The sequence below is a fragment of the Colletes gigas genome, unplaced genomic scaffold (assembly GCF_013123115.1).
Source record: "Colletes gigas isolate AHSC1104 unplaced genomic scaffold, ASM1312311v1 Colletes_gigas_Sc00017, whole genome shotgun sequence".
NCBI classification, from domain to species: domain Eukaryota; kingdom Metazoa; phylum Arthropoda; class Insecta; order Hymenoptera; family Colletidae; genus Colletes; species Colletes gigas.
In genome coordinates this window covers 1,767,831-1,782,532 of record NW_025106646.1, presented here as the reverse complement: position 1 = coordinate 1,782,532, position 14,702 = coordinate 1,767,831, and positions in this window count along the sequence as shown.

The window sequence follows — 14,702 nt, the reverse complement described above, 5'->3', positions numbered from 1 at the left end:
ATTGTGTTTGGAACGCTGAACGAGTATTCGTCGAACGAAATTTCAGTTTCCAATTCCGCGTTAGAAAATTATTTAATTATCAAGGAGAAAGCACGTGCAGCAATCTTCGGACATTTCGAACACTGGTTTGCGAACGTTGTTGGGGAATTAATCTGGAAATGTACTAGTCGAAATTAAATCAATTAAACGTACCAATAAAAGAAACACGACCATCATTAGCGACGTGGTAAGGAATTGCCTTTCACTATGACAACATCAGAATGTACGCGTCTACGAGAACATGACGTTTTTGCAATTTAGCTAGGATGTATTAATTCATCTGTTATAGTCAACGAATTTTACTCCTGTCAGTTCTCTTTTTTCCTTTCAAATCTTACCAAATTAAGAACATATATGATGCAAATTGCTTGAGTTCCATTAAAACAAAAACGAGAGCTTTTACGATAACCAAATCATCGAAATTAATAAACGTCTTAGCCGTTTAAGGGTCTTCCTACCCGAATTATACATAATTTCTATTGAGTGCAATTTTTGTGATATTTGTGAGGAATCAAATTCGCAAAAGATGTGCATCACGATGTATATACATATCTAAATAAACATGGTAAAAGTGTCCTCAAACTAAATTCAATTTTTAATCTTTTTGACTATGATCTCTTCAAGAATTCTGAGGAAATTGTACACTACTAATCATAACAATCTGCTGAAACTATAATAATATAAACATGATCAACCGAATATTCAAGATGATAATCTAAACAAATATCGAATTTTAATTTTCTTAACTATGTTCCACTATCTTGAAAAATTTGAAAAAATTACACATTAATAATCATAACAAGACCCAAAAACTGCAAAAATATGAACGTGGTTTGAAAACCCTAAACATATATGTCAAGTGGTCACTTGGTAACTTCAATATAAAATTGGAGTTTTAAAACTTTTTTAATTGTTGAAAGTTCCATTTTGCAACCAAAAATTCAAAAACGTGTACTCCTTAAGGTAGAATGCCCATGATTTTTTTACTTTTTTATTCGATACAACAAAAGAAACCGAGCTCAAGCTATAAACTACGTTTTGTCCTGTAACTATCCTAGTAGTAGGGGTAGCAGGCTGACATTTGGGAGAAAAATTTGGTGGGTGTATTCATCGATACGTCCAAAGTTGAATTTGTTTCGAGGGCACTTTTAAAAATATTAAAATTACTATTTGTCCACAAACGTCATCCTCCCTATCGCAGTGCTACAAATTGACGACGTTGTTATCTTGTCAGATACTTCGATGTACCAAATTGCCAACGGTATTCCAAATATGCTACTTCCTCTAGTGGAAGGTGGCAGCTCGTAGTCGGTGTTTCCAGGACGAACGTCGTCATGAATTCCGATAAATCAGAAATTTTTGCCCGTCGCGAGACAAAGAGCGCAATCAGAGGCACGAGCCTGGGGACGCGGAGGCACGCATCGAGGACGAAGGAGGCGAACAGGAAAGCACCAGTTGCCGTATCGAAGTCGTTCTAAAAATTCCAAATGACCGGAGTGTGCAGCTGGCGACCGCTACTTTCTCGGATGGTGACGCGAGCCGGTCAGCCCGGGTGCACGCTACTGTATAAGGAGCAAATATGATATCAGTAAAACATCTGTATATGGCCGCTGGTACACGTCCGCGTAAGTGCCCGTCTTTCGTCCTCGCGGTGGACGTTGCGCCTCTATATCTGGAGCAACGGAGAAGTCCGTACCGAGAAGCCGGTAATAGCGGTTGGTTACCCCTTTGACAGACTTATTAGCAAATATAAATCGCGGTCTTTGCCGTTACCAGCTTCCATACCTCTTCGGCTGCTATCGCGCCAACGTTGCTCGATACGTGCAAGCGTATCTCTGGGATGTTCGTCGTCGAAAAAACGCGGCCCCGTGGCATGGAAAAAGAGGATCTTAATTAACGCGAGGAACACGAAGGTGCTTTACCCATCGGTAGCGTAACGATCGTGTTAAGTTTGATTTACGCCGGTCTTTTCTACTGCTCCGTAAGCTCCGATGTTCTCGTTCGCGTCATTGGGTTGTGTTGTTGATATTCAGAGATCTTTTTGGAGGATTCACAACGTATTAGCGACGACACTAAGGTAAATGTACTGATTATATAGGGCAATAAAAAGGTGATATCAAAGTTTCTAAGAAAATCATGCATGAAATTTAACATTTGTTTGCTAGGAAAAATTGGGAAGTCGATGCAGATGTTTTATTTTCTACTTCTGGAGCAATTATGCGATTTAAAATTGACCACGGGTGAACCATTTATGGATCGGCCGAAGAGAGCACTCTCAATATGATCAAGACAAACCATAAATCAGCACTTAGAATAGCCACGGGTTCATTCCGCAGATGCTCTGTACGAGTCATCCAGTTTGAAGCTAACGAAATGTACCTCGAGCTAAGAAGAAATTTCCTGCGACTGAAATACGCCATAAACATGTCTGCCACTCCCATGAAACCTACTTACAACTATACATTTTCTAATAGATACGGAACATTATACACTACGAAACTTAAACTTCTCATCCCCTTTTACAGGAGACTAAGAAATGTAACCACATCGTGTGGAATTGAAATGTTCTCCGTTATTGAACGTAAACAAATCATCATCGAGGAGTAGCAGGCAATGAACAAGCAGACAAAGCAATATCAAATATACAAGGTTCAAAATCCATAACATAATGCATCATTTCTACGAACAAACCCTCCACCACAACACAACTATAATAGCTAGACTGAGATCTGGACATGCCAAAACTAGTCGTAAATACTTTATTAAAAGAACCGATACACCCCTTTGGCAAAGTTAGACATTTCTAACAACTGACCAGGTATTAAACGAATGCACAACAACAGAATTGTTAAGAAGAAAATATTGTGCGCCCTCAGGAGTAGTCTTAAGAGGAATAAATCGGATGAAAAGTACATTGATTAAGGAAATTGACATGCACGTCGAAATATATAAAACGGAATAGAGAAGAAGAATCTCTGCTAAAAGAAGAAAAACCATGAAATTGTCGAGAGAAGGCGTCTCGGTACAGTAGGAAAGATGGCGGCGATCATCTTCACGGCTTCGCTTTTCTCTCATCGGCGAAAACGAAGGCTGCCAAATATAAAGTTTCATGCGGAACGCAGTCTGCAGGCTGCACGCCGTGACGAGATGCAAAGTGATACTCGTCTTTGGGGTAGAAGACGAGCAGAGATCCGAGGAGACGCGCTCCTTTAGTGAAGGTTGAAGGGCAGTGGTGTGGGTGAATCTCTCTTGAGGGGATAAGGGACTGCATCGAACGAGAGGAGGGATGCGACAGAGTGTACTGCGTTGCATCGCGGTATCGTGTTGCCGTACCTGCCAATTACGAAGCCGCTCTTGCGGTAGGTTCTTCGCCGATGAGCGGAACGGACACTTTGGACATGCCGTGACACGGTCATCGACTGCGTGGACTTCATAGCCAACCCCGTGTGTGCTTGCAAGAAAGTATTCATTTGTGGATCGCACGACACGGCCACGCTTCCCCCTTTGCGTTTCATTTTATTCTCCGTCGACTGGAGATTACGTCGCGATTTAAGAAGCGTTCTGCTGCAAACCTTTCAGAAAATCGTTTTCTTTTTAAGAACGATTATATATGCAATATCCTCCGCTTAAGCTCCTTGTTTCTTTAATGTTTTTTTAGTTCACGAAAATGATAAAAAATATTTTTCTGACTTCCACGATACAGTAACGATTCTTAAAATGAACATCTTCAGCACAATTTAATATCTTGTTTCTTTCATATTTTCTTGACTCGTGAAAATAGTAAAATTGTTCAAAAATTAATCTTCAAAGTGTTACTGTTTTTTTAAATCATCGACTTTTTCCTTTCATTTTAGTACCTGCTTTAAGCAAACAATCTGAAGGTTCACGACGAATATTATTATGTACTGTAATGTGTTATAAGAGGTAGAATCAATTATTGTCAAATTTTACTGTTGATAATTGGAAATTTGTTACACAAAATTAATGTACTATTCTACAACACGATAAATCATGTTTTGTTATAAATATTAAGAAAGCTAAATGAATTAAATTATTAGCTGTTAATTTAAGCGAAAGAAGTGGACAATACAACCAAATGTTTTCGTGAACACGATGAAAAAGAATAAAGATTTATTTTTGTATTAAAAGGAGAGCAAGTGACGGGACCAGTGCAATAATCATATATCTCTCATTTGTCATGAATATAAGTTAAGTGCACAGAGATACTTTATTCATCGTGCCACAAATCCTGTGTCCAAGTGACATACGCCACAATCAAGGAGATACTCGATAAGATATACTGTGTTGGACCGAGGTATCTCTAGAGCAGCCATGTCAAACACGTGGCCCGATCCATTAGATTTTGCAGCCCACTTGAGCATTATATTTGTTTTATTTCCTTTATTATGCGTATGATTGGAATACATATTTTATGTAAATAGATTTTCTTCAATAATACAGATCGATGAAATGCCTAAAAAATCAAGAGTAGTTGCCTATACTTTTCTTGCAATTTTGAAAATATAAGGTCATTTAATAAGTTTCTTTGTATTTAACAATTATGAATATAGTTTCGTCGGATATTTTATATTTAAAATTCTATGAATCTTGGACACAGGTTGAACACAATGTTAAGTTATCTGGAGTTATAAAAAACAAATGTACAAAATTTTTTGAATTTTGTTAATTCATGTTAGATGATTCCAAAGGTGTTTGAATTTAGATCTGCACTTTGGAATGGCTATTCCATTAGAAGAACCATCTTTTGCGATAACCAATTTTTCACAAAACGGGGAGTATATTTTTGTAATTTCCTATTACTTTGATATAGTTTGTAGAAATACGATTATATTGAATATGGTCTGTAGAAGGCATCGTTCCAAAATATATCAATGCCGACTTGGATAACAATTGGCAACAGACGAAAGTCTGGTCAGAGTGACCTGGTATTCGCCTGGCGATGGTTACAAAAAAAGAGGAATATGCACTTTGTGTGCACGCGTATGCATGTACGAATGCAAGCACGAAGCCCGGAAGCGGAAACTGTAGAGGTTGCGGTTAAGTTCTGTTGACCGCAGTTTCTGACGACGCGTGAATGATCCAATAGAATTCCATTCGTCTAGACGCGTACTTAAAAGCGTTTCATTTGCTCTTCGAAGGAACTACTGCTTTGTGCAATGCACACTCTGCCCCGCCAGTACGTTAATCACGCGTAATTCTCCTGACAGACTGATACGAACAAGAGAAAGCGTATCCCCATTGTTCACAGAGTACAAGAAAACTCCCGTATTTATTCGCATGTGTCTCCATAGATTTTCTGAGCAACAGAAAGATTTCCTTTCGGAGTAAACCGGCAAGGATTCTGTTGGTGGGCATTCAAATTGTGAGAAACGTTCATTCCACTTAACCTTTTCACCATATTTTCGCAATTGATTTTTTAATAATTGTTTTTAAAATTCAGAAAGCTTACATTCTTGATATTTTCTTCGATTCGAGAATCTGGAATAATATTTCAAATGTGTGGGAAGTGAAAAATTAACTATGAACTGCACCAGTAAGGTACTTCCTTTCAAAACAAAAGTCATCAAACGCTGCATTGAATCCACAGAATCATATATATATATATAAAATAGGATTATTTATTTCTAACGTTTAATATGAATAGATTTTCATTTTGAAAGACAATTTAAGACAGATCAAATATTAATTCCTTCTTAATTCGAAAGGTCAGGTGGTAAATTCATTATAACCACAATTATCCGTAACATTCAAGAAGTCTTCTACGTCCTCGCACAATTTCACCGGTTCTAGCGCAAAAAGGAGAAGTAGCAATGAATTTCTATGCCTAATCGTATCCATGCCGTTTGACTCTCGACCCAGACGAGCGTAATCAAATTGCAGCACGCTCAGCGGCGTGCATCGAATCGCATTAATCTCGTACACCGAGGCTGGATCATCTTCGTCGCCGTAGTTATTCCCGTGTCCGCATTATCGGTCGCCGTCAAACGTCATTGTTTGTGCTTTATTAACATACGTGGCATATTTTCGAGGGTCACGGACCGTTTTCTGCTTCTATTCGCACGTTCACAGATCGCTGACTCAAGAAACGAATCGATGTACCGTGAATCTTATTAGACTTTTGTTTTACGACTTATTTTCAAGCAAACCTACCCATTTAAATCGTTTAATTTTCAGCTCTCAGCGTATATTTATTATAAATGAAACTAACGTATTTCTTGTTTTATTAAACCTATTTGTAATAAAATGAAAACCTCTTACTATTTGAAAATTCAAAAATCGACAAATGGCAATTGAAATTTGAAATGTAGAAATATTTTTCTCTTACGTTTGCGTGCTAAATTCGCGTTTGAAGTTGCAGAATACATATTGTCCGCTGTGCCGTTAATTGTAGAAGCGATTGAGAATTCTGTTTGTCGAGTACTTTTATAATTCATGGCACGACGCATGTCAGCCGAGTAGACTGAAAGCTTGCAAGGCAATAAAACACAATGGCCGTGCATTGGACGGAATTTTTATGTTTTTTTATCACTCTGTATTCCGCACCTTTTTCAATGCTGCGAAGAATGATGAAATATCCGGCCATGATAATCAAATATTGATCGCTGTTCTTCGAAGCATTTCTGATTCGGTGGCTACCGAACGATACGAGTTACTACTATACTCACGTTTGACAAAAAAATGCCAACTGTCGCTAAACTCGCGAGTTTTCAGGTCGTTGATCTTTCGAAACAATTCGTCTATTCTCGGCTATTTTGTTGTTAACAGATTGCATCAATGAATACAATTCTTAACAAATATTGAGTTTTCTTCGATCATTGAAATATGTGTACATTTCATTAAAAAACAAATTTGATTATTTTATTATTCGCCTCTTGCAAGTTCTTCAGACATTTTTCTGAGAAAATAATAATTAATATTTTTAGATTATTTCCAATCTACACACAGATCAATTTTTGAATCTACTTGCTCGTTGCTCCAAGTAATTAATTGAAATGTCAAAGTAATGATTGAATATCTTACCTACTTGCAGAACGTTATTACTTAATAAAGATATTTCGTAAACTATCGACTCTTAGAGCAAACGACTAATAGAGGTTAAATATTTTTTGGCTCGTAGCATATTAAATAGACCCTCGTTAATTTCACCGAAGAAGTTCTTTCGTAACAAGTTTGCGTAAGTTTAAAATTTTCCTACAAAACCGAACGATGAAATAATGCCTGAAAGTACTTTGTGGCGACGCTTCCTGTACTCGCCGCCAGAGGGACACGCTCAACTTTTAATTCTTTCGCAAGTACTCGACCGACCACTTATTCCTATATACTCTTTATCTAGTCATTGAATGTAGTGACGTCTACTAGACGTAAAAAAATAACAGAAACTAGAATTAAATAAAATTAAATGAAATTAACTCGAAGAAGGTAAGGCGCCTACTGCATTGACTGTTGCGTAAACATTGTTTTAAATTTAATTCCCTTTTTCAAATTCCATTAAAAAAAAATAATAAGCATCCATGGATCCCTGTTTCCATCGCGCGTGTAACAAATATTTCCAAATAATGGAAACAGAATAAAAGAACGATCCTTAAAAGCGGCCGTGAGAAACCACATACGCGCGACAGCAAGGAATGCAATCAGGAATCGTGCGCTGGACGACGAAGGCTCCCTTGTCCTCTCTTATTCTTTCTTATCGAACGGTTATCGCAGGCATCTTCGGTATTAACATTAATCGAGCAGAAAGATGACTTCGGGTTTTGTACTCCGGGGCAATTCAGCCGGGTGACCGGCGGGAAAGCAGAAGGCGGAGATCCGCATAAACGAGCGTGGACGGGAAATTAATGTGCGGCGAGCCCGGTGCGAAATGCGGCGAAACTATCTTCCATTGGAGATAATTAGTCGGGCGCCAAAGCAGCCCGCAAGAACTCGAATATGGCCGCGGTGGCAAGGAATGCTCAGCAACGCACAAAATGCCGAGGATACGAGAAACGGCTAGCCGGAGATACGCGATCTCCGGGGCCCCGCAAATGGCACACCGCGACAATTACCATCGTGACGCTGTTCGCAACCCCTTTACCTTTCAGCCATTTTCGGTAGCACCGATGGAAACTGTTAACTGCTTAACCTATCGCGAGTTGTCTATTTGTAAGTGTGGGTCGAGAAATGAATGGTGGTAGAATCGAACAATGAACGTTAGAACGCTTCGCGTTCACCGAGTGAGAAGATCGTAAGATCGTAAGAACAACGAATAATAAGAGTCAAACTTTGTCAGTCTGTGAGACTAAATAAGAAAAGCAGCGACAAAAATACGGAATATAAAGGAGGACGATATTTGTCGAGGGGTTGAGCAAATAAGTTTAAGTTGTTGAAAGAAATCTTACAGGTATGCCCAACTTCACACGTTAACTTAAATGAATAGTTTGGCCATACCTGAAAGATATCTTTCAACAAATTAAATTTATTTGCTCAACCCCTCAACAATATTAGATTTGTGATAAAGCAATAATCAGTTTGAACAATTTTAGCGAAAGTAAGCAAATCTACCAAGTTTTAAAGATGACAGCCGTAACTTGAAAATAGAGTCGAATAGAACGTATGTTTGTACGAAACGGCTCGAAGTGGTTTGAAACGGTTTGAAGTGGTGCATGCAAACGAATCTCGCGCGAAAACCTATAAAAAAGAGAAGATCGAAGTTTCCTATAGGAAAAGTACGTAGAGTAAAAGTTCTTGCCGCGGTAGAGTAGCTCGTGCAGACCGTAGACCGTAACCGTTCTCCCTCGGAAATAATTCTTCACTCCTCACTTTCGATCTCCTTTCTCGCGTCTTGGAAACTTGAGGCCGCGGCCTCATACTCTTTCGGTCATTAGCTCGGCCATATCTGTGCTCCCACCGCACTCTTACATACTATTTGTATCCAACGTAAGTCCCGATGGAATTCATAGCCTCGCAGTGGCCGTTGCAGAATGCAGCCGGCGCAAGTGCATACTTTGCGGCGCCCGGCCCTAATCATCCCCAGCCACACGATGCTCTCCAATCTCGCTTACCCACTTACTTAGACCGCGTATTTTCGGTCCTTGAAATATCGAGAAAAATTCACCAACGTTACGCTCGCCGCAACGACGGTTTCGATGCTCGTGAATTCGAGATTCAATGATTTCGCATTACGAATCTATGATTATGCCGTAAATTATACGTCGTAAGATTGTCGGGAAAGGTGAGGTAAGTGCACGGTTTGCTCCACTGGTGCCTTTTTCCTCGATTTGGAAGCAATATCGAGAGCTTACGAATTTGCTCGCAGGTGATCGTGCCCCCGTGGTATGCAAAACAGCGAATGCATGAATACTAAACGCCACGTGGCCTCCGAACGAGCTCAATTACAGTATTCTTTCGTTGCTAAGAATCGAGCGAGACGGTATCCTCAAGAAAGTGCTGATTAGAGAACGGATGCAATTCGTAATGAACATTCGTGTACTAATACGCGGTATTTATTTTCGAATTGTCCTGGGCGTGACTCCGTGGCAAAAATGGAGTTTCAAATGCACGAATCTGTAGAAGTAACCCCTTCGATATACAGTTACTCCCACTCGTATGCGTACAAGTTTCTTATGAATATTTATTCACATGACACTTCGCAATCAAAATAATTTAAGTTATTTAAATGATTGGATCGTGAGATATCTCGTGCACGGATGCGAGGGGGTTGAACATGGTAACCTTTAAAATAGTTTCGGGAATATAGATGACAATGTATCGTCGAGGAAAAAGTTTCGTATCAAAATTATTACCGCTATGTAACAAAACAAAAAAGAAACAAAAACAAGGTAGTTCTCGAATCCACTTTCTGAACATTTGGTCACTTGCCAGAGTAGCCATCGACCTCGGTAAATTCAGTGGGCGCGCCCCACTCGATATCGATTCGAGGATTGGCTCGTACCACGAACATCTTTGAATTTTTGAAGACATTTCACGACTTCAACTACGTAAGAATTTTTCGGTAAGGGCGACTCGATTTAATATACAGGGTGCGGCAAAAATAGTAGTGGAATCGATATAAATAACTTTTGGTTTTATTTTACGATAAATTGAAGTTACAAAATGAAACGGAATAATTGTTTTCATAGTTGTTCCATGCAATTGCCACTTTTGGTACATTGTACCAATTCATCTTATTTATTCTGTAAAACGAAAACAGTTTTGAAGAACGGTAGAAACTCGAGCATCTGGTACGTATTTAAAGAAAAGAGTCAACAACCGAACGTAGCAGAGGACTCAGCAACGTTTCTTTGATTTGAATAAAAATTCAATGACACAATCTTGGCAAGAGTTCCTTGGCCCCCTCGAATTTCTCGAGTATTCTTAAAAAGCTTTAGATCTGAATATTACATGAAATGATGCGAATTTCAACGACAATGGATCCTATTGAAAATCTGCAAGAGATGGCATCTGAATGCTCATCGCTACTCATGACGTCCGACCGTTGCGCCAATATTACGGGAGCGCAATAAGCACCTACGTGCACGCGCGTGGGTGAAACGTAGGAGTTTTTTTCCCGAATATCGTCGAGTATACTTCTCTACCTTGCATGAAGTACACTCGTCGGAGCTGTGCGTAGGGGGAAGTGGCTGTATATGTTTCAGGAAGAGCCAGAAACGTCATTTTGCTTAAGCGTTACAACGCAAGTTAGTATTTTTAATTCGTGCAACGCGCCGAGTTAAACAGCGTATTTGAATAAATTGTTATCCTGTTGTGACCACGAAGTTTCTACGATCTGACAAGCGGGTATAATTAAATAACTTTGCGCTGCTTTCAACGTCTCGAATTAACGACTAGGAAATAATAAAGACGACCGGATAAGGAAAGAGCGTCGAGACTCTAGTGTAATAGAGAAGAATAATGTTTCAAGATACGAAGATGCCTCGAGTATGAAGATATTTCAATGGACATTCGTTATTTGTTCAAATGCACAACGAACACTTTCGTATCGTCTACAGTATATAAATATAGTTAATTGTTGGTGGGAAGGGTACTATCGTTGAGACATAACAGACGTGTCTCGTGTCGATATCTACTGAGTTTCTAGAATTTCCTAAATGTTCATCCGCTTAAAAAACATTCTCTTTCGTTCGAGATACCCTGACAATCCTCTTTAATATTTTCTCTTCTTTCTTTTTTAACGAAGAGTTAATTTCAGAATTTATACATACAATAGAATTTAAAGTTCTCATTCATATAATCAATTTTTAATAATAATTTGAAATATTCTTCTGCATATAAAGTGCAGTTATTTTTAATAACTAAATTGCAGCTTTGACTGAGCATCCTAGACGACAAATCTAATGGTATAAATCAAGAAGGATTGGGTTGATTATCGAGTGGAAACTAATGAATCGGGTGAACTCCAAAATGAGCAAACGATTTGGACGTAGGTTAAAAAGAAATAGGAAACCCGCATGTGCTTAATACCGATACAAACGGGGAGTCGATATCCTGAAAATAAATGAATTTCAGGTTAGAGAGGCGCGTGCAGATGAGTTTATCTCTAGCACGTGCACGGAAGTCATAATCTATGAGATGGGGAGGCACACTGACGCATAATATCTTGAAATTATATGTGCCTCGAGGGTTAGGTCAGTGAGTTGAGACTGGTCCACGGTACTTAGGACCGGATGTGGAAGTAGGTGGAGTCCGTGCACGTATCGCGGGGGAAGAAACAGGGGCACTGGTATTTACCTGCTGCACTATCTCCAGCAAGTCCTGTAATTATCTTATTTATAGTTAATGGCCGCATTGCAGACATCCAGGCGGGTGACGTTTGACTAAAAAGGGTACCGAAACGTCTCTACCCTAACTAGGGAAACACCACGCGTGATAGACGATGAACTTCTAAGCTCTCTGGGATCTAAATATTTTCGAAATGACAATGTATGAAAAATGATCTTCTCGCGACAATTGTGAAATTCATTTTTAACAACGATAATGGACAATCACTTGGAATCATTAAGCTTAGGAAGAAGGAATTTATCGACAATTTATTCTATTTATATGTTTCTGTTACTTATACAAAAACGCAATATATACTGTGAGGGAAAAAGAAATGATTGCTCGTGAATATTGAAATGTGAACAGAATAACAATTTTTTGGAATAATTTTATGTTTTATCTTTCACAAAGAATCGTTTACCTAATTTTGTGTGCTACGAATCACACCCTGTGCACGTGTAAATAGGAAAAGGATTGGCAAATCGGATGGTGAGACTCGATACCAGCGCTAATATTTGCAATGCTCGACGCCTACATAATCGTTAATAGACTGCGGGTGTTTATACACGAAAGATATGTGAAGAACATATGACATTTATGCACGTAAAATATGTATGTACGTATATTCGCACGTATACGAAAACTATGTCAGATATTCATACTTCGATTGCGTAGAACGTTACCCCACTATTGTCACAATTTTGTGAAGAAAACAAGTATAACTACCGAACCTTTCTGAATTTGTTAAATTAGAAAAAAACAGTAAGAAATAAGCAATTTAAAAAAATACCACAATGAAGTCGTGTACAAAAGATTAACCCTCTTTAATGAGGGAACAAATTTCTAGGTCCTACGTTTCTATTTGCTTTTAATGAAAATAAAATTTGATAGGGTATGTATTCATAGGTGAATTAACTCTGTTCGTGGGTATTGTACGGTTTGCAATCCGACCTGAGATTATGCGCGATATTACAATACGGTTTGTGATCTGAGATACACTCGTCTCAAGATGCCGGGGGGTAATAAGTAATTATATAGGGAAATTTTAAAGCAAACATATGTACCGTAAGTTCTTTTACAAACGTACGAGCGCTCGATGTAATGTAACTCACCGATCTCGACCGTGGGTAGGTTAGAATTAGCGGATCCATCGAGCATGCCTGGCAAAATCATCAACCTGTGGCTAATTGGATGGCAGCCTACACCTGCGGGCGACTGTGTAAGAGTGCACCACGTGTATGATACGTTGTTCGTGAACTTAACTGTTTGTACGTCGAAGGAGGTTTCGAGAAAACCATTAGAAAATACCGCAAAACAAGACATTTTGCCTTTGGCCTACAAGCATTAATATCATCAATCAATATTCAGAAAACAAGGATGTCTGCAGGATGTCAAAACGATTTTGATCTCGAACAGGTTTATACGATGTCTGCATGCTAATTTCATGAAATTATAATACTTTAACGATTGGAAGTCTACAAGCAACATACAGTGTGTGCCATAAATATATCAAGTCCCCCATAATTTGTGTTGCAAGCACATTTATAAAGGATCGTAATGAAATTTCTCTATCGATACTTAATGCCATGGGAATCAATTTAAACAGAAATCATGATAATTTAACCCGTGCATTCAATTTAGCAGGTTTCAAGATTATTTATTTCTCGTAAAAGAGATTAAATACAATGGTCGAAACGTGACTGTAGACAAATATAATTTAGTAAATTAATAATATATAAATTCGATCGAACCGTAGGAATAAGAATCGAATTTAGTACCATTGTAAAGATACAGAGAAATATCTTAATTGGCTAGAAAAATAATTACAATGAGTTTCGTTTTATTTTATTAAATGTTCTTTATGATTTTCTAAATCCACAAATATGCAACGGTTGTCAGTGTTCCTGGTGCGCCAAAATTATTAGTTCAACAATAACTCTCCACTAATCCTCAAGGCGGATTAGTTAGAGACTATCTGTCAGTTACACGTAACGAGTAGGAATATTAGTCAACCGGTGACACGAATCTGCGGTTTAAGACGTACTACAGCATTCTGCATACGAAAATATAACTTGAAATTCACCATTTAAATGGCGATATTGCAAACGGATCAGAAAAATTCTCAAAAAAATTGAATCTGTTTACCGAGGGTTAAAAGAATAAAATGTTTTCTGGTGTATTGGAATAATTGAATTACAAATTATAAAGATAACGTAATAAGCGTATTGGAAAATATGAAAATACAAAGGAAGAATATAAGTAAAAATTAAAATATTATGTACCTACCTATAAAAGAAAAAAGATTACAAAAAGAACTTAATTTATATAAACGAAAATAAAATTATATTCGAGAATGTGTAAAATTGTCAAAATTGGGAAACTTAAAATCAAATGGCGCACAAGAAATTATTGTTCACAAATAATTTGTTTTATAATTAATTACTTAATAATAAAACAAATTTTAATTTTTAAAGGTATTGTACAAATTTCATTTAATTATTTTTCTGGCGAAATACAATTAATTTGTAATATTAATTGGCATCGAATTTCGATAATATTAAAAGAAACATATTTTTATGAATGCTGAATCTAGTAAAAATGTTGGAAAATTATCGTAAAACTCACAGCTTCTTCTTTTAAATGGCTCCGTATTGTCAATAATTGTTCTTCTTTTCCAAATATTGGTACAGTATTCTTATAATTTCAATTGTTCCCATTACGTTGCAGTGTAAATTTTATGCTACTATATATCCAATTTTCTCGTTAAAAAATATCTAAAATCTTATTAAGCGATCGAAGAAGCTACATGTAAAGTTTGAGAAAGATCTATCTCGTTTAGAAGATGACTTATTCTTCGAAGTGCTAAGGAGGTTGATATGAGGTTAATG